The 21,035-nt window shown below is 45.6% G+C and overlaps 1 long non-coding RNA gene across 1 annotated transcript in view; it reads right to left on the reverse strand.

The window, feature by feature from the left end:
- Positions 1-358: 358 nt before the first annotated feature.
- LOC110518398 (uncharacterized) overlaps positions 359-21,035 on the reverse strand; it is a 93,910-nt gene continuing 73,233 nt past the window's right edge. The window contains exons 3-4 of the long non-coding RNA XR_016494963.1: positions 1,065-1,183; positions 359-726 (exon numbers count right to left, since the gene is read on the reverse strand). This is a non-coding gene — a long non-coding RNA (uncharacterized LOC110518398). The remainder of the gene's footprint in view (positions 727-1,064; positions 1,184-21,035) is intronic.

The raw sequence follows: 21,035 nt of genomic DNA on the forward strand, positions 1-21,035 counted from the left end.
GTCCTGATCCACCTGAAACTGCAGCTGGGGTAGGTAGGTAATCACCTTTATAAGACAACACAAATGACGCCGCTTGCAACATTGATGCAGTCTCTGTGTGTATGCGTATAAACAAAGCGAGAGCTGACTGGACTGAAGGCCATCATGTGAATGACTCAAGTCTATTGGCATTATTAATGTGAAGCAACAAGATTAGTCAATGTAATTATGTTTAATATAAGCACCATTCATCACTACTTACTCATCTTTACGGAGAAAATATTGGAATTAATTCAATTCAAACACGTTATTGCTAAGCACAAGTACAGCACTTGACAACCACTAAACAGAATAAAAGAAAAACGACAGCAAAGAGCGCTCATGGTAACACTTTATTTTGAAGGGTATCTACATAAATGCTTCATAATGCATTCATAAACCAGACATACTACATTCAGATGAAGTTCATAGGATTTCATAAATGCTTACAGCAATGCAAGGTTAGGATGAATGTAATTGTAGCTGGCTTTGATTAAATCAATTTGTCCCTGGGTTAGCTAGCTGGCAGAGGCCCAGACCCTCACTGTGTCTCCGATCGCTGTCGGCTCCATCAGGCCCTTTAGCAAAGAGCTAAACATGAGCATCAATGTGACCATTTAGTGTGTTCTCTGAGCAGATGCAGGCTGAAGGTCAGCCCATTGTGTTTGTTCCACCGCACCCTGCCTTTCACTCCGACACTCTGGGCCGCTGTCCACATCAAAGATGTTATTGAAGCCCAATCGGAAACCCCGGTTTGGCAGGGAAGCAGGGCATTAAGAGAGAAAAGGAGAGAAGGAGAGTAAAACGAGGGGGCCCTTACCCAACATGTAGATCTTACTAAACCAGTGAGCCGTGCAGAGAAGAACAACATTTATACTATCATATCGTTTTTGTTTTTAGTAATTGCAAAAATAAAAAAATGGGAATGAGAGAAAGAGAGAGAGAGGGAGAGGGAGAGGGAGAGAGAGAGAGAGAGAGAGAACGAGCAGATGTGAATGACAGCTTTACAGTGTGCATAAAACTGTTCCACAGAGAGAAGCACATACTTATATTAGAAGAGCCAGCATACTCCAACTCATAAGACAGCATGCCTCATAATGTCATATAGTTCTTGGGGTCATTACCACTGAGAGGGTGGGGGGTGGACATTTGATGAGTTTGTTGCCTGCAAATAATAGAGAACAATATCACTCAGACTGCTTTATGCTTTTCAGGTATGGTGTCCAACAAACATGAATCAAGGGTTTAGTTATACATTTTGTACGGTATTCAACAGCTCAATTTCACGAAGTGTCCTTGGAGGAGTGTCACTTTAGTGTTCCAAGGCTATATTTTGTATACCCTCAATGTTTTCAATAAGTGTTTCTTTCCTTTTTCGCCCATGTCCGGGAGCCATGTGGGACAGCTTCTCAAATGATGATGTGGATTAACACACAGCAGCTGTCCCCCTCCTCAATCCCTCCCCCTGTCCTTCTCTCCCAGGTCCTGTTCGTCACCTCTCTGGTCACAGCAGTGACAGCACTATGATGGATTAGGAATTGTCATCCAGGACGCTTGTCACTTGTTTACGAGACGGCCATCCCTCATCTCTCACCACCACAGGCCTTATAATCCGGTCGACATTCTCTCTCTCTCAGCCAGACACCCGATACAACACAACACCATTTAAAACATGCTTTTTTCCCTCTGGGCTGTGATGCATTAATATATGTGGTCGGATTAGCAATCTCACAGGAACTGTGGTGATGTCTTCTCCTGTCAACCTCTTACCTACCCCTGAGAAAGGCATGTTTGATACATACATGTATATCCCCAAGGACAGATGGAGGGAGCCTTTCTAACCTGCATTATGGTGTTGAAGAATAAAGGGTTGGTGGTTTTAAATCAGTAACTGGGTTATGTATATGGAAGCAAAACATGTGTATTCATAGGTATGCCATATATTCCAATTTTAAATCTATTTAACAGGCACATCCAATACAGAAGGCCTGTATAATGTGTCTAATATTGTTGTATAATAGGGGCAAAACATATGTATCAATGTCACGTTCGTTGAAAGGAGTAGACCAAGGCGCAGCTGGAGTAGAGTTCCACATATTTTAATAAACAGAAACTCACCAAAAACAAAACAATAAAGCACAAACGAAACGTGAAGCTACTGGTGCGCACTCAGGCAACTAAATGTAGACAAGATCCCACAAACACAAATGAGGAAATGGCTACCTAAATATGATCCCCAATCTGAGACAACGATAAACAGCTGCCTCTGATTGGGAACCATATCAGGCCACCATAGAAATACAATATCACCTAGATGACCCATCCAAGTCACTATCACTTCCCAACCAACAGAGAAAAAACAGCTTACTATGGTCAGGGCGTGACAGTACCCCCCCCCCCCCCCCCCCCCGGTGCGGACTCCGAATGCAAAACCTGACTCAATAGGGTCCGGGTGGGCATCTTTGATGGATGACGCAGGGCGTCGGGGGCAGTTCCAATGCGGGGCGAAGTACCCACTCCGCTCGCAGATACGTCTTCCTCCATGGTGGCTCTGGTGCGGGGATCATTGACCGTGGGTCGTCGCTGGAGGCACCGGACCGTGGATCGTCGCCGGAGACTCTGGACCGCCGACCGTCGCTGGAGGCTCTGGGCCGCCGACAGTCGCTGGAGGTTCCGGACCGCAGACCATCTCAGGAGGTTCCGGACCGTAGACCGTCTCAGGAGGTTCCGGACCGCAGACCATCTCAGGAGGTCCCGGACCGTAGACCGACTCAGGAGGTTCCGGACCGTAGACTGTCTCAGGAGGCTCCTGACTATATACCGTCGTTGGAGGTTCCGGACTGTGGACCGTCGTTGGAGGTTCCGGGCTGTGGAACGCCGCCGGAAGCTCTGGAATGGGAACTGTCGCCAGAAGCTCTGGACTGGGAACTGTCGCCAGAAGCTCTGGACTGGGAACTGTCAACAGAAGCTCTGGACTGGGAACTGTCACCAGAAGCTCTGGACTGTGGAGGCGCATTGGAGGCCTGATGCGTGGGACCGGTACAGGTGGTACCGGGCTGGTGACACGCACCTCAGGGCGAGTGCGGGGAGGAGGCACAGGACGCACTGGACTGTGGCGGCGCGCTGGAGGTCTACAGCGCTGAGCCGGCACAATCCGTCCTGGCTAGATGCCCACTCTAGCACGGCAAATGCAGAAAGCTGGAACAGAGCGCACCGGGCTGTGAATGCGCACTGGAGACACCGTGCGCATCACCGCATAACACGGTTAAGCACGGGGAGTTGGCTCAGGTCTAAACTCTGACTCCGCCAATCTCCCCATGTGCCCCCACAAAATTGTTTTTGGAGCTGCCTCTCGGGCTTCCGTTGTTGAGCTAACTCCTCGTATCTTCGCCATTCCGCTCTCGCTGCCTCTATCTGCTCCCTTGGATGGCGATACTCTCCGGCCCTTGTCCAGGGTCCTTCTCCATCCAGGATTTCTTCCTATGTCCACTCCTCCTGGCCACGCTTCTTGGTCCGTTTTTTGGGGGGGATCTTCTGTCACGTTCATTGAAAGGAGTAGACCAAGGCACAGCGTGAGTAGAGTTCCACATATTTTAATAAACAGAAACTCACCAAAAACAAAACAATAAAGCACAAACGAAACATGAAGCTACTGGTGTGCACTCAGGCAACTAAATGTAGACAAGATCCCACAAACACGAATGAGGAAATGGCTATCTAAATATGATCCCCAATCAGAGAGAACGATAAACAGCTACCTCTGATTGGGAACCATATCAGGCCACCATAGAAATACAATATCACCTAGATCACCCACCCAAGTCACTATCACGCCCCAGCCAACAGAGAAAAAACAGCTTACTATGGTCAGGGCGTGACAATCAAGTTACCTTTACCACATAAAAATAAAACGTCTTGCAGTGTCTTGCAGTGCTTGTCTTTGCTGTCTAAACAAATATGTCAAAAGACTATGCTTGGGATAATTATTTTACACAACAAAGGGAATGCATTCAACACTGGGAAGAGTCATTGACTGAAGTTGGAAACGAGACACAGAACATGTCCTTCCCCTCCCTCTACTGTATTTCTTTCTCTCTTTCTCTCTCTCTCTCTCTCTCTCTCTCTCTCTCTCTCTCTCTCTCTCTCTCTCTCTCTCTCTCTCTCTCTCTCTCTCTCTCTCTCTCTCTCTCTATCTATATTTCTCTCTCCCTCTCTCGCTCTCACTCTCTCTCTTGCTCTCTTTCTCTCTGAGGCTTGTGGCAGCATGGGTATGTCCCCTGTGCAGTGAGGTTGTTAGGAGGACCAGCCCGCTGAGCCCAGCTCTCCCTCCTTCTTGCCAGGCTGCAGCTAGAAGAACATGTGGGGGAGATGACTGCCATCCTGCCATCCCCCGCTCTGCTCTGCCCCGCATCTCCCAGTGAGACTCTCCCAGTCCTCTCAGTGTGGCCCTTGAGAGGGGCCATAATGTGCTCCTATCAGGTTTAATGGTCCCCACCGTGGACTCACTCTGAGATGGCATTAAAGGGAGGGGGTGGCTGCGGGTGGCACGCTATAATGGACCGCAAGCATATTGTCATTAAAATATTCCTGAACACTCCCCTGCTCGTGGCATAACCGCCGCCGAGAGAGCCATCATAATTGGCTCTGACAACATGGCATAATTGCCTTCAGCTGGCGGTCGGTTCTTTTACAGTTGACATTGTTCAGGGAAGACGGCGACGACGAGGTGATTGGGTGATTTGAATACGCAGCTTGTTTCGCTATGGCGGCCGTAATTGAAATATGGTACGTGTGAACGGACGATTACATTACGAAGACCACTCGGATAATCACCTGACAGGGGAGTGATTGAGTCTACAATCTGCCACAGTGTCTCTCTGAGAGCAGAGGAGATATAAGGGGCGAGAGAGGAGAGGAAGAGGGGAGGGGGGGGGGGGGGAGGATGCGAGGCATCAGGAGGAGGGCTCTTGGCTCACTTTTTCGGAGTGGCACTGGAGTGCCAGTCTGGCATTCCTGGACTCTCTCTATCCCCCCGACTCTCAGACTCTCTGTCACTCGCTCCCTGCACTGCTTTGCTTTGGATAGTCCACTTCCCCTGAACGAGCTAACAGATGGCCATTCATCAGTCCTTCATTTTAGATAGATTTTCATTCATATTCATATTTCTCTTTCATTTCGGGGAGGGGGGGGGGGGGTGAGCACCTCTCTACTCCTCTCTAACAGACAAAGACGGGCTGTCTCTGAGAGTCGGTGATGATTCGGGGGTGATTGGGGGGTTGTTTTGGCTCTTTAGTTCTTATTGTGGGGAGACTTACGAACGTATACTGGTGCTACAAAACTGGAATAGGTCTATCAAAAGTGTTTTTTATTCTGCCTGTTCTTTGAGCAATAGTTGGAGATTGTAAATGATCCGATCAGTCCACAGTCAGTATTTTGGTATTTTGTAATACGTTTCAGACATGCCTTGTGTTGTTGTCGATGTTGTTGTTTTCCCGTTCCTTCCAACGAGATACAAAGAAGTGCATAGTTCCACAAAAGTTAGAGCGCCACTAAGTGCCAGTATACACTAGAAACATCATTAGAAAGAGAGCGGGCAAACAAGGGAGGAAGAGAGGGAGAAGGAAAGAGAGTCGAGGGAAGGTAGAAATAAGAGTGGCTATAATGACAGGCTAATGCATCTAGCCTCTTGGTTGCACAGTAGAGAAAATCAGCCATGCTACTGTTGTTGCTAAGGTAAAAACGATGCAGGTGCCACTTCTCTTTAATCTGCTCCTCCCCTCACTATTATCTCACATTTGGGCATAAACACCGAGACTGTGCAACCCGATAATATGCAATTAAAAACAAAGATCATTAAAAGTTATTGGTGTCTGCCTAATTACTATAACTTTCCCCTTATAATGAGTGTGCATGGGGTATTGACTGGAAGCAAATCTCCCTTTCCTCTTGGAAAAAGCAGGTAGTTACTTTGTGTTAAATCATTAATATAGTAATGATTTTTCCAGAACACTCTCAATTAAGACCAGAGCAGAAAATGACCCAGGGGAGTTCAAGCTCATGCTTTTAAAAGTGTGATGTTCCAAAAATATCCTCCACACACTCTCACTGGAGAACATGGTTAGGCCCCACTCATGTTTCTGAATCATTGAGTGTAAATGTGTCTGTCTGTCTGTCTGTCTGTCTGTCTGTCTGTCTGTCTGTCTGTCTGTCTGTCTGTCTGTCTGTCTGTCTTTCTGTCACCAAGTGTGTTTGTGTGTGTGGTTGTGCTTGTGTGTGCCTGTATGTGTCTCCCCCAGTGTGTGTGTGTGTGTGTGCATCTCACCAAGTGTGTTTGTGTTTGAGTGTGTCCCTCCAGATTTCTGATCCACACTTCCCCCATCTGAGGGAGACCCCTCCTCCCCAAATGCTACAACAATTACATCATTTGTTAGTCTATTATCTCAACACCTGCAAGACAAGTCTGTCTCAATTTCCCCTTGGTTCCTGTGATTTCCTCCCACCCTTCTCTCTCTGTGGCACCTCTGTGGTGTGGGCTGCTTGTGTCAGAGGGCCTTTGGGCCATGCCAGCCCTCCATGCATTGTGCTCAAGCCAAGTGGCAGTGCCAGTTCACACCCCTTTAGCAGTGAATTCTTGTCTCAACCTTCTCTTTTCTTTTTCATTTTGAATCCCCATCGTGACACAACACACTCACACGCATAGACACACAAACACACTCGCATGCACGCACTCAAGCATGCACACACACGCACACACACACGCACGCAAGCACGCACGCACGCACACACACACACACACACACACACACACACACACACACACACACACACACACCAGCTCCCTCCCTCTTTTTAACCCAACTCCTCATAATATTCACTCAGTGAGGACCAGCAGGGTTTCGAACAAAGACCTTTTGCCATGGAGAGATTCGTTATAGTCTCCATAAACACAATTTACAGAAGGTTCCTTTTGAAATGCTTGACATTTCCTCCCCACTCTTTAGATGTACTCGCTGGGTACAGTGCGTCAACTTTGTTTGAATTTATCGCACATAATAAGCCATTTTCACCCAGTTTAATGTCATCGCCTAAGTAACCAGGAGGTCTTAGGCAACAATGCAGAAACTGCAAATGTGTCAATGGAATGTGTAAAGCTTAGTATAAATCTATCCTGTCCTAATCCCAGGCTCCCTTTCACAGGATGATTTTTCATATGCATATGAGGATTTTTGGTGTATTACATTCTCACACATTTTACAGCCGGGACAGATTGAAATGAGGTTCCCGAGGGGTCGCGGGAAGGGGAGCGGGTGAGGGTAGAGCGGAGGACGGTTGTGAGGGAGGGACAGGGGTAAGAATAGGTTTGGAGGGAATTTACGCAACTCTCTTTGCAAGACACTTTCAAATCCACCCGGGGCGCCATGCACTGCCTGTATTTTCTGAAATCCCAATTTTCAGTTCCACTTTTAACTGCTATTATCTAGACATGATCTAACCTGTGATCACTCCGAAAGATACATGTTAGTAGTGTCATAAACCACAAATAAACACAGACAGGAAGCTTGCTGGCTCAGTCATGACTGTATTGTACACATTGTTATGACCACATTTTTCTTAAAGGCACAAACACTTTCCGAAGTAATTTTGAACTAAAAAGTATTGTGGAGCACCTGCACCTAAATATAATCAGTACCAGCACCCAAAATGACTACCGGCACCTATTTCAGGCCAAGTCTAGCACTGCTCCGATGGCATTTGTCCATAAACATTAGTTCAAGGAAGGTATTGTTTCATGAAATAAACATAAAAGCTCCTGAGCAAAACTCTCAGTTTCTCTGCACATTTGTATGTGGACGCAGTGCATGTGCTGTGTGACCTGCGCGTCAGTTCTCAGTGTGCCTCTTGTGTTGCATCACACTGTGTCAGCGCATGACATCACTCTATGACATTCTCAAAATGCCCGGTTATGAATTCCGAAGAGATGACACAAGACAACATATGCACTTCCGCTCATGTTGACGTGACCTTTAGAATGATCCAGGCTTATTTGACACAATTTTTCTTCCCATCCTCTCCCATGCTCTCTCCCTCCTCTTCTCTCCATAGCCCCATGTGTGTCCCTCCCTGCTCCTCCCTGCCTCTACAGCCAAATCCCATATAGTGGTTGTCTCCTCTGGAAGTCATGCTAGTGCCACCCGTTATTTATCGACCGCTGACAGGGCCATGAATCCCAGGCCAAAGCGAAACTCATATAGTTATCAAAAGCATAAAATTCCTATCACTTTAGGTGTCAGAGCAGCGACAAGAAAATGAAACAGGTACTCATAAAGCCGGCGGGTGTCGTAAATCACGGCTGAGAGGTGGCGAGTGGGACGGACAGGCGCAGTGGTTCTCGGGCTAAGGCGAAGGAGTCTCTTGATTAAATAAGGGGAATTAGATATTTTTGCAAAAGCGGGAAATAACAGTGATCTATGCTCGGTGTCAGTGGGTTGTAACTTGACGCCATTCTGCATGGTTTATTTGTTTATTTATTTCTCTGTGTCTTTTTAGTAGATCAATCTATCTCGCTGTCGTAGTAACGCAGGGCCAAAGGGAGAAGCGGAGATTCCTCCTCTGGCTGAAACATGGTCAGATTGGTGGCGGTTGTCAACTTGGCTGCCTGGGTTCTCTCACTTCTTGTAGCTTATAAGACTTATAGGAGTCTACTTTTAGACACCCCATCTTACCTGGTGGGCCAGTTGTATGGCTGGAAATATGTGTCTTAGTCTTAAATGTTCCCAGACCTCCAGGATTATAGCTCACCCAGGCTATGCTCCTTCTAAATGTGAGATTATATGATACATCAAATGAATTACATAAATGGCCGCGCACCTCATATTAGCATTTGGTGGCAGTGGCTAGTTTATGTGTGGATTGCAGTCTCTCCCATAGATTTAGTAGGCCTTGTCGTCTGTAGACTGCGTCCAAGATAAGGAAACAGATATTTCATTATGTCATTTTGCTGAATTATTTGTTTAATATGCATATTGTAAAAACGTGACCTCACTGCTTGTACTATCCCCACATGTAGATGAAGACCGGTGTCTAATGTGTTATTTTCTTCTTCAGATTTTCCCACTTTAAAGACATGATTTTGGGACATTGTCTTTCGGGCGGTTGGAGGTGTCTGCAGCGCTGATGAGATCTGTGAACTCTGGGGAGTTGAGGTCAAGACCTCCCACCCCATCCATCATCCAGTGATAGACATGGGGAGCAGGCCAGTGACAGGCCTGGACTGGTGGCTGGGGCTTGTGGCTTGGCTGGGTATGGGGGTAGATTGGGGGTCTGGGGGTCGAGGGGGACAGGGGGGACAGGTCCACCATGTGGGGGGACAAAAAAGGAGATCACCTCTTCACCATCGAAGTCATCTATCATCTCTTGAGCGTCTCTCGTGGGATTTTTGACCACTCAAACAACCTCGTCTGTGAAGACTTTATAAAACACATTGGGATTGGATTTTGATTTGATTTGACTTCGTGTCCTGGAAATGAGCGTCTGCCCAATTACTAAATGCAAAAGCTGACAACTAAACTAACCGCGTCATGGGTCATAGATATACCTATGATATTATGCTTTTCCATTACAGCTGTTTACTGTATCATCTTAGATGAAGTCTAAGGCAAATATACCCACTCTGTTGCTTCAGTACTACAATTGATCCAAAATTACTGATGTCACTCCCTGCTCTTGTAATGCACTTGTAACTGAGTGTCTATGGACTACTTGTTCCTCACACCATTGAAAAAAGTGTTCAACGCTTCAGACAAGTCATTCATCTCTACAGTTGGGGAGTTGGCCAAGTTTGGTGTGTTTGGGTATTTTTCTGACTAATTTCTCCTCTGTGTTGACTCCGGGAGACCCCACTGTCTTTCAGAGAGGAAGGTAGGAGAGCAAGCTGTGTGGACAATAAGATCCAAATCTCTGTTTGACATGGCGGCGCATGCACACACAGATCCCCCCCCCCCCCCACTCCCCCCACACACACACACACACACACACACACACACACAATGTAAGTGTGAAATGGGTTCAGTGACACTTGACCTGTGCCACCCAAGCTTCTTTCAACACATCAGCCCTATCTATGTGCGTGGCTGTGCGATCGCATGCTTTCCTCTGTCTGAGCTGAACGTGCTACTGTCTAGACACTTCTCACACAGTTTTCGCTGCATATATTGTGCACCTCTGTCAAAAAAAAGTTCCTTTTTTAAAGGAAGTTCCACAAGGCTCGTTCCCTCCCCTGTCAGACAGAGAGTAGCTTGCTGTGAGTTGCTTGGCATGGTGAAGTAATGAAACGACATGGGGTTCAAGAGTGAAGTGGCTCATAGAGTCTTAATTGATTCTTACCGTTGTTTTTGATTATGTTGTCGTGGTCGTTGTCGTTGTTGTTGTGAGCCACGTACAGTTTAATTTCAGGACACTGACTCATAAGAACAGGGTCATGTAAATAAGATGGTGATAAAATCTTAATACTCTGGGTGACCCCATCTGTAACTACAGCAAAACCCCTCCATTGAGATAACATGGAGAACGGAGAGTGACATAGATATGCTGTAATCCTCTGCAAGATTTGCTCTCTGATTGAAATACATGTTATTCTTTGAGGAGAATCATTTTGATGTCAAAATATTTATAGCAAGTGCTGGGTAAGCATTACAAATATGTCCATGTCGGTGTCTTTGTGCGTGCGCACGTTTTGCATTCGTGCGTATGCGTGCACGTGCGTGTCTGAGCCACTGCTGTTTTCAGAGGACACATGTGAAGCTGTGAAACTCGGTGAAACAAGCTGCCCTTCTTCTGTCCTGCCGGGGCCTCAGTGGGATGGGCAGTTTATGACATGACAGGACATGCCAACAAATTGCATCACTTCTGCCTCTGTGGCCGAGGACAATGGGCCACCATATGCCGACGTGGGGAAATGAATGGGGCTCATTTGTGCTGGCACCACGAGCCCCCAGTCCCCTCACCCTCCTCGCCCCTGCCTGGGCCCTGTTTGTCCCCTAACCCCCTCACCCTGCACTGGGCTCCACTGTGGCACACAGGCCGACCCAGACAGACGAGCCCAGTCTCTGACATAGAACAGAAAACAAGATCAAAAGGAGAGAATCACTTATTTATTCAATAAATAGACATATATGCTTGGCCCAAGGCAGAATGTGAACTCTATTTATTGTTGTTCGTTAAAAATAAATTATAATGAAATAACAGGTTGTTATTATCCTCATATACATTGTCTTATATACATTGTCTTCTCATGACATACAGATATGGGCTCCTGAGTGGTGCAGTGGTCTAAGGCACTGCATTTCAGTGCTAGAGGTGTCACTACAGACACCCTGGTTGAAATCCAAGCTGTATCACAACCAGCCATGACTGAGAGTCACATAGGACAACGCACAATTTCCCCAGTGTCGTCCGGGTTTGGCCAGTCTAGGCCGTCCTTGTAACTAAGAATTCGCTCTTAACTGACTTGCCTAGTTAAATAAAGGTCACACACATACAATAAAAGGTGTGTGAATATGGTATAAATCTTTTAGTTTGTGTCTCGGCATTGGTTGTTTACATGTGTGCATGTATCTGTGTCTGTTTTTGCGTGAATGGGATTTTTGTTGAGCATGTGTGTGTGTGCATGTGTCTGTGTGTATGAGTGCTTCTGAGTGTGTGCAGGGATGATAGCAGATGATTAAGGAGCGGCTGCTCTGTTGACATGAGATACTAATGAGGATGAAATGAGAAGGTCAGGGCTCGTCTCCAGGAGAGGGACGCCCCTCGCTACCCCCCCCCCCCCCCCCCTAGCCCGCCCCCCTCCTCGGGACGGCCAGCTAATCTCCCTCTTAATCGGCCCTGCCACCACGGCACACAAAAAAACACACACACATACAAAAACACACACACGCACACAAACGCGCACATGCACATACACACATACATAAACACACAACAAGCTACACTGATCAGCAGCACTCTGCATCTACATAATGGCGGTAATTAGCCAGCAGCACAACAAGACCAGCTCAGAGTTATGATTAGCACCTCTCTTTGGGCCCATTCTAGTTCTGACCAGATTGGACCAGTCTGTCATTCTGTGTTCTACCCCCCACACACACACACAACATGTTGTTGACCAGATTGCACGAAGCAATGAACATCAGAAAATGTTGAGACTATTGTTATATCATTTATCCTGGGGTGGAGGTAACACGCTAAAGTGTGACAGGGAAATGATCTAGGCTAAATGACAGAGAGGAGAGGAGAGGAGAGGAGAGGAGAGGAGATGAGAGGAGAGGAGAGGAGAGGAGAGGAGAGGAGAGGAGAGGATGATGTAGCCAGAATGCAGACGTCATGTCTCCCATCATGTGAGGGCTCTAGTCTTATTAATTAATGGACATGTCAGGGTCTCTACCAGCACAGTGAACTGCTGACCCCACAGGAAGAAGGAAGTGCTCAGCCAGCTGCACGCCAAAAGAGAGAGAGAGAGAGACAGAGAGAGCAAAAGGCCATAAAAAAGTTGGGCGTGTGAAGTGTGGTGAAGTGTTGGATGGAGGTCTCATACCCCTGACCCCTGCATTTTTAAAGAGCGGCATTTCACCTTGCTAATCAGACGGTGGTGCGTATCACCACCACCATCATCCTCCGTGTGTCCTCCTCATACTTGTCATTTTTCACAGTCACTCATGGGGAGATAAGGATCCCCAGTTGACAGGCTGGCTCAACAGGGGAAATGGGCAGGGAGGGATGAGTCTGCGTGTGTGGGCAGGGGCGGGGGAGGGTAGTGGGTGTGTGGAGAGAGAGAGAGAGAGAGAGAGAGAGAGAGAGAGAGAGAGAGAGTGTGAGTTGAGGGAATTGAAGGGACATGACCATGGTCTGTGTCTCGGTTTCCAACTTTAATCATTGACCACCCACATCCACAGTTGAATTACAAAATATTACTTACAGGATGAGAATCACTCCACCAATCACCAACTTAATTTAAGTAGCAAAACGTAGTGTCCGTCAAGCTTATGAGACAAACTAACTGACACTGAGAGGAAACGCTTTTTGAAGGGAAAAGAAACAGACTGGGGGAGAGAAAAAAATTAAGAGAGAGAGACAGAGAGACAGAAAGAGACAGAGAGACAGAGAGCAAGAGAGTGTGTAGAGAAAAGAGAGAGCAAAATAGACCCAGTTAGCACATAACGTTCTGAGTACCATATGTATTTTGCATGCAACCTTCACACACATTTCTGGGAATGGTGCAGGATAGTTGCTTGGCTTTTGAACATTCTCAGTACATTTAAGAACTTGACAACAACAACAAAACATATTTTCTTGGTATTTAATTTATTTTACTGAACGTTTCCTGATAGTTCAAACAAGGTTACATTTCATTTCAAATTTGGTAATGTTCTAGGAACATCTGGTTTGACACTGGGAATATTCTCAAATAGTTTAGAGAACATAAAGAAACAACGTCATTCTGTGGGAATTTCAGTACTTCAGCATAACGATTCCTACAGATTTTAATTTACATAATTTTTCAGACCGTTTACTCAGTACTTTGACAGTGATTACAGCATTGAGTCTTCTTGGGTATGACGCTACAAGCTTGGTACACATGCATTTGGGGAATTTCTCAAATCCTTCTCTGCAGACCCTCAACCTCTGTCACTTTGGATAGGGAGCATTGATGCTCAGCTATTTTCAGGTGTTTCCAGAGATGTTTGACTGGGTTCAAGTCGGGGCTCTGGCAGGGGCACTCAAGGACATTCAGAGACTTGTTCCAATGATACTCCTGTTGGAAGGTGAACCTTCACCACAGTCTGAGGTCCTGAGTACTCTGGAGCAGGGTTTCATTAAGGATATCTCTGTACTTTGCTCCGTTCAGCTTTCCCTCGATCCTGACTAGTCTCCCAGTCCCTGACACTGAAAAACACCCCCACAGCATGATGCTGCCACCACCATGTTTCACCGTAGGGATGGTGCTACGTTTCCACCAGACGGTGCGTTTGGCATTCAGGCCAAAGAGTTCAATTTTGGTTTCAACAGCAGTGAATCTTGTCTGTCATGGTCTGAGAGTCTTTAAGAGCCTTTTGGCAAACTCCAAGCAGGCTGTCATGTTTCTGTTACTGAAGAGTGGCTTCAGTCTGGCCACTCAACCATAAAGATCTGATTGGTGGAGTGCTGCAGAGATGGTTGTCCTTCTGGAAGGTTCTCTCATCTCCACAGAGGAACTCTGTGCTTTGTCAGAGTGACCATCGGGGTCTTGGTCTCCTCCCTGGCCAAAGCCAGGGAGGATTGCTCAGTTTGGCCAGGCGGCCAGCTCTAGGAAGAGGTTTGGTGGTTCCAAGCTTCTTCCATTTAAGAATGATGGACGCCACTGTGATCTTTGGGACTTTCAATGCTGCCAAAATGATGTTGTACCCTTCCCCAGACCTGTGCCTCTACACAATCCTGTCTCGGAGCTCTATGGACAATTCCTTTGACCTCATGGCTTGGTATTTGCTCTAACATGTACTGTCCTCTGTTGGACCTTATAGGTGTGTGCCTTTCCAAGTCATGTTCATTCAATAATTTACTACAGTAGGACTCTAATAAAGTTGTAGAAACAGCAGAAGCAGAAGCAGAATGCACCTGAGATCAATTTCGAGTCTTAGGAAAGGTCTGAATACTTACAGTACCAGTCAAAAGTTTGGACACACCTACACAATCAAGGGATTTTCTTTATTTACATTGTTGTAGAATAATAGTGAAGACATCAAAACTATGACATAACACATATGGAATCATATAGTATGCAAAAAAGTGTTAAACAAATCAAAATATATTTTAGCTTTTAGATTCTTCAAAGTAGCCACCCTTTGGCTTGATGACAGCTTTGCACACTCTTGGAATTCTCTCAACCAGCTTCACCTGAAATGTTTTACTCATAGTCTTGAAGGAGTTCCCACATATGCTGAGCACTTGTTGGCTGCTTTTCCTTCACTCTGCAGTCCAACTCATCCCAAACCATCTCAATTGAGTTGAGTTCGGCTGATTGTGGAGGCCAGGTCATCTGATGCAGCTCTCCATCACTCTTCTCTTTGGTCAAATAGTCCTTACACAGCCTGGAGGTGTGTTGGGTCATTGTCCTATTGTAACTGTAAGGAACTTATCCTCTGCAGCAGAGGTAACTCTGGGTCTTCCTTTCCTGTGGCGGTCTTCATGAGCTCCAGCTTCAACATAGCGCTTGATGGTTTTATTATTTTTAATGAATGATGCTGGGCCAATTGTGAGCCGCCCCATGGATCTCCTGGTCGCGGCTGGTGTAACAGAGCCTGGACACAAACCAGGATCTCTAGTGGCACAGCTAGCACTGCGATGCAGGGCCTTGGACCACTGCGCCACTCGGGAGGCCCCGCTTGATGGTTTTTGCGACTGCACTTGAAGAAACGTTCAAAGTTCTTGAAACCAAAAACAAATGTTCCCACAACTTCCAAGGAACCAAATCTGCTAGCTGGGGAGAGAGAGCGACAGAGAGAGAGAGAGAGAGAGAGAGAGAGAGAGAGAGAGAGAGAGAGAGAGAAATGAGCCTGCCAGTGGTTAATTGAGCATACAGATTCCTAATGTGTTAGGAGGTGGCCTCACAGATGAGGGATGGTACTTTTTCAGGAAGCATCTTCCTTTGTTTCCTCTTTGAGACTAAGGAAGTCGGCCTTCCATAAGCGTGAGCTGGACACTGACACACCAGAGTTCCCTCTCTCTCTCTCTGATCCCATTCACGAAGTATGTAACAGTGTGTCATCATCCCCCCCACACCCCGAATGTTTACACATATGCACACACACTCACACAAACACACACAAACACACAAAGACACACCACGTTGAGTTATGAACTAGACTAAACCCGTGTGATGAACTCACACTCTGCAGGGCTCAACTTTAGAGCATATTCACTATCAAAGCAGACCTGTTTATTTTTACTGTCTCTCCAAACAGCACGCATCCATTATCCAAAATATTTTGTCTCTCTTTTTTTTCCCTTAATGCCTTAGGGTCAATCCCTAATGAGCTTAGCACAGAGGAAGCATGGAAGCTATTACTGAGGGTGTTTGAACAAGGGGGTGATACTGTACCTTATGATTACACCCACTTATATATATATATATATATATATATATATATATATATATATATATATATAAACTAGACAGAGAGAGAGACGGCAACGTTGTGTACCACTCTTTGTCTGCCACTATGTGGGCCTGGGTAAGTTTTGGTTAAGGTGAGAGCAGGTCCTGTGGACGACAAACACATTAACCATGACCTGATATAACACCTATTTTCCTTGGCCTGCTCTCACTAGCTAGTGAGAGCCCTTTGCTTTAGTCTCTATCTCTCTCTACAGGCTGGACTAGTGTGTCTGGCCAACCAAACTTGTTCAAGGTGCTCCGTGGCCATATGTTTGCTCATTGGGGAGCGGGAGTGGGAAAGGCTGGTCTGGTGTGACCTTCACTCAGGTTGAGCACTGAATACTCCAGGCTCTGTTTGGTTGGGTTCATGCCAGGTGAGCACAGCCTCGGAAAGAACCATGCCACCACACAACACAGACACAAACAACTACTGTTGGTCCCAAAATGGCAGCTAAAATTGTTTAATTGGATCCCACTATATGGCCAAGCTGCAAAGTAAAAAAAATATATATATATATATATTGTTGTATTTTCAACCAGACACATGTATGTGTTTCCTTTCTCTCTGCATTCAAGTGGAATTGTGTTGAACCACACTTATGTGCAAAGCAAGCATATTGCTATGTAGAAATGACTGTTAAAAGTATCATTACGTTGAGACAATTGATGGGTAATCATTCCTGTAATTTGGTCAAAGTTGTCATTCATCCACCAGTCAAGCGGTGCAGAATGTAACGTTTGGACATTTGGGAAGAAAATTCAAAACAAAAAACATCTCTTTAGATCATCCAGTCCAACACTGAAGTCACACTGTGAAAGCCAATCCCTTCATGTGCTGATGTTCACAACATGTCATGTTTCATATCTTGGTTTCAAATGGAACTCAAGCTTAAAGCAATACAATACAGTAGTATCTCTTTGTGTCCCATTCAGCATTATATATCAAATATTGGATGATCATAGGCATAATACAACTTGATGTATACAATAATAATTTAGTTTATAAAATGTATATTTTATTGGGCAATTCTAAAGGGTGAAAAAAGTGCTTTCTTTAAGGCCTCCCCCATCCACCTTATTTCTTTGGGAAGAAAACATATTTCTGCTTGAGAACACCCTTTAAAATATGAAATGACTGCCGTCACTGACACACATACCGCCCTGCTACCCCCCACCCCCACCTTACAACACACACACACGTGCACACACACATGCACACACACATGCGCACGGAACAACGCACATGAGTATGCTAGGATGCACACACACACACACACACACACACACACACGCACGCACACACACACACACACACACACACACAAACACAGACAAACACACTCACACACGCTCCCCTGATTTTGGATGGATAGATGGAAGGGGGAGGCAGGGGGGGACTGAAAAATCTCCTGAAAAGAATGAGGCCCTCTGGGATTTTCTCAAAGTGGCCCCTCGGTGGGGTGGGGGCTGGTGGGGGTGCGGGGGCCTAAAACATGGGCACTCCACACTGTAACCTTAGCCAGCGGGGGAGCAATCTGTCAAATAATTAGCCGTTGCCCAGGACAAAGGTTTTATTTGCAGGAATTTCATAGAAGCCAGGATTGAATAATATGTCTCTGTATTGGACAGGGTCATGGGAACATTATCTCTTACTGGTGGGGCTATAACTGATAATGAGAAAAGGGTCTGGTAATTCAATTCCTCAAGCCTTTGTTTCTATAATTCCTTCTCTCGTTCTGTCCTCCTCTCTCTTCACTCTCTTCTATCTAGCTAATTAAAGATCATTTGGACAAGGACAGGTGTCCCTGGACGAAAAATGTCTGGCATTCTAGGTTTACCACATTACCAAACAACAAGATATGAATAACGTTGAGAGAATTTGTTATTTTTAATGTTTTATTGACAACACCACGTATCAACACAATACATGTAAAATAGTGAAAGAAAAAAAAGCAATCGATATGGCAATTATGTTTGCATATTTACTGGCTGAGGTAATACTTTTTGATTTGGAAGATATTTGAGACATAAGGATTTGAGAGAGAAGTGATTTGAACACGTGATAAAGTTATATTCACTGTTCTCACAATAACCAGAAAAGGGTTGCCATGGTGTCAGAATGAATTTACGGTGTGTAGTTTGTTCATTGGTTGATGGAGGTTCAAATCCAGCTAGGTAGCAGCTTCTTGCTCTCCACTCCCATTGCACTGCCTCAGAGGAATAAATTAACAGAGGCATCTCCTGTGGATGTTGGTTTGGTCTCTTTTTACCAGTTTCCTGTTGCATGTAGAAGCATTCATAGTCATAACTGTCTCAGCCTCATACTTTCACTTCTCTTTCCCTGCTTGCTGAAAACGTATGAAAACATAATAAATCCACTGTACAAATTGTCATTGTGACATTTCCAAACGTTCCAGTTCATGGTTCCATGTCTTGCTCACAACAAACTGTGAGTTTTAGAGAGAAGATACCAACCTCATAGATGTAAGTGACCGAGTGTTTCCAGTGCCTGAACAATGTCCGGTCTCTCTGGCCCCCTACACTTTCGCTCTCTCTGTCTGCTGACCTCTTACCATTAGGGGCGTCCAAGCAGGAAGTGGATAGTGTTAAAAGGGATTGATTGATTTTGTGGTCTATAGATGATTGTTTATATCATTCCATACGGGAGGGTTGACCTTTAGTGACCCCTCTGTGGGCCATTCGGCTGAGAGCTCAGACCTGTGTCCATTTGCGACTGCTAATTACTGTTAAGGGCCCTGGTTTTGGGTCTTAAAATGGGCTCCTGCGCTGCTTTGATGACAGAGATATACAGCAGGGATGCTCTCCTCTGATCTCCCTGTGTACCGTTTCCCCCTGAATGTCAAGCACATTAAACTTAATGTAGCAGCAAATTCTTCTCAATTATTTGTATGTTGTTGTAATGTGAGTTAGTGTGTGTGTGTGTGTGTGCATCTGTGTCCAAATGGGGTTTGTACATCTGTGTACGCCTGAGTCAGTGTGTGTGTGTGTGTGTGTGTGTGTGTGTGTGTGTGTGTGTGTGTGTGTGTGTGTGTGTGTGTGTGTGTGTGTGTGTGTGTGTGTGTGTGTGTGTGTGTTTGTCCTGGCTATATATACATTTTACAACTACAGCCACAGTGCTTCCAAAGTGTGTTCTTGTACGGGGTGTGAGTTTGTACATCCTCTAATACATTCCTATGCTCGCTTTTAAGTAAAAAATAATTGGATTTTTGCATCCTGTGATCTCCCTAATTATAATGGAACCAAGCTTACAATTTTCCAGTCATTATTCTATATTTTGTTCCCCTCTAATAAGAAGGTGCAGCGAAGCACAACAAAACGCTATGACTCTATTTCCTGCTCTTTGCCTTACAGCTATGTATAGATGAAGAACGCCTACACTCCCAATATCATCATCCCCCCTCGTAAAACATTAGAGCACCAAATCACAGACACACACATATGAGCGCAAATATAAACATGCACACATACAAAACCGCACAAAATGACACGCTACACAGGCACGTAAGCACAAATGAACAGTACAAACTATTCAGAAAAAACTGCAAATACCCAATATTTAGAAAACTTTTGTTTTATACTCATTGTACCATACTCACACAATCACACAAATAAATCACAGCATATAGGTACTACTCACACAGATAACAGTCAATCACACTCACAACGCTGCTGATATATCATTGTGTCCAGTCCCCACATCCTCTCATCCCCTCAGTAACACTCATCTCCCCTCCGCATGCTTGTCAGTCCCCCACCCAACTCCAGGGATCACAGCACATCTAACAGTATTTCATCGTGGATTTCGAGATAAGTGAGAGGATTTCAGTTCAAGCTCCGAGCTTAGCATGGGCTGCGGTGCTGCAGTGAGCGCCGTTCACTTACATGATGTGGGATTTTTTTTTTTTCACTCCCCTCTCTCACCCTCTTTTCTGGGTTTTTGTTGATTTAGCTGTGAGTGGCTGCCTGACACAACATTGGCTATCTCCTCAAGGAGCTAAATAAAGCTAACCCCTTGCACAGTTATTCTATCACAGGACTCTGGGGGAGCAGAAAAAGGGATGTATTTTAATTGACCAAACCCAGGGGCTTCAGTAATACTATAACCACAGGAAACTGGAGACGGGAATGAAAGGGAGAGAGAGAGAGAGAGAGAGAGCGAGGGAGGCGTGAGAGAGAAATAGCCATATTGTGCTATTAGAGGCATGCTGTATTTCCTACATTGATGAATTGAATTAACATTTAAATATATATATATATATATATATTTTTTAAAATCTAACAGATCTCGTGCCAGTTGTTTCTCGAGGCTCTTCAACCCCTCATCAAAGGCAAGGTGGTTTCTAAGAAGTGGAACATCTAACTAGCTGTCCAGCCTAGTTCCCTGCCTATTGACTCATTTTGGCACTCAATCACCAGGACCCTGCTGTGTCACCTCTGTTGAGATCATGCCCACAAACTCTCCCATGAGCAGAGTGGAATGATGAGTGCTGGAGTTTTGTGTTTTGCAGTGTGCCGTAGTGAACACATAGACCTGTAGCGGCAGCATGCATGTCACAGAGACACTAATGACAGGTGAAGGCATGGTGCATGTGGCCCTTTCCACGGCCCTCCACACCCACAACACAGGTTAACCCGGGAAATCACGAAAGAGAGGAATAACATGGGGAGCACCTGAGAGGAATCCTGAGTGGCCAGTTCCCTGGTAGAAAAAGATGGATTGCCGGAATTCTCCACCAATCACAAAACAACACATTGGCCTCAGCATTGATTGATGAAGTATTTAAGTCGTCAATCTCACATCACCCGCTTT

This window comes from Oncorhynchus mykiss, chromosome 3 (genome assembly GCF_057628025.1).
Source record: "Oncorhynchus mykiss isolate SJ-2025 chromosome 3, ASM5762802v1, whole genome shotgun sequence".
NCBI classification, from domain to species: domain Eukaryota; kingdom Metazoa; phylum Chordata; class Actinopteri; order Salmoniformes; family Salmonidae; genus Oncorhynchus; species Oncorhynchus mykiss.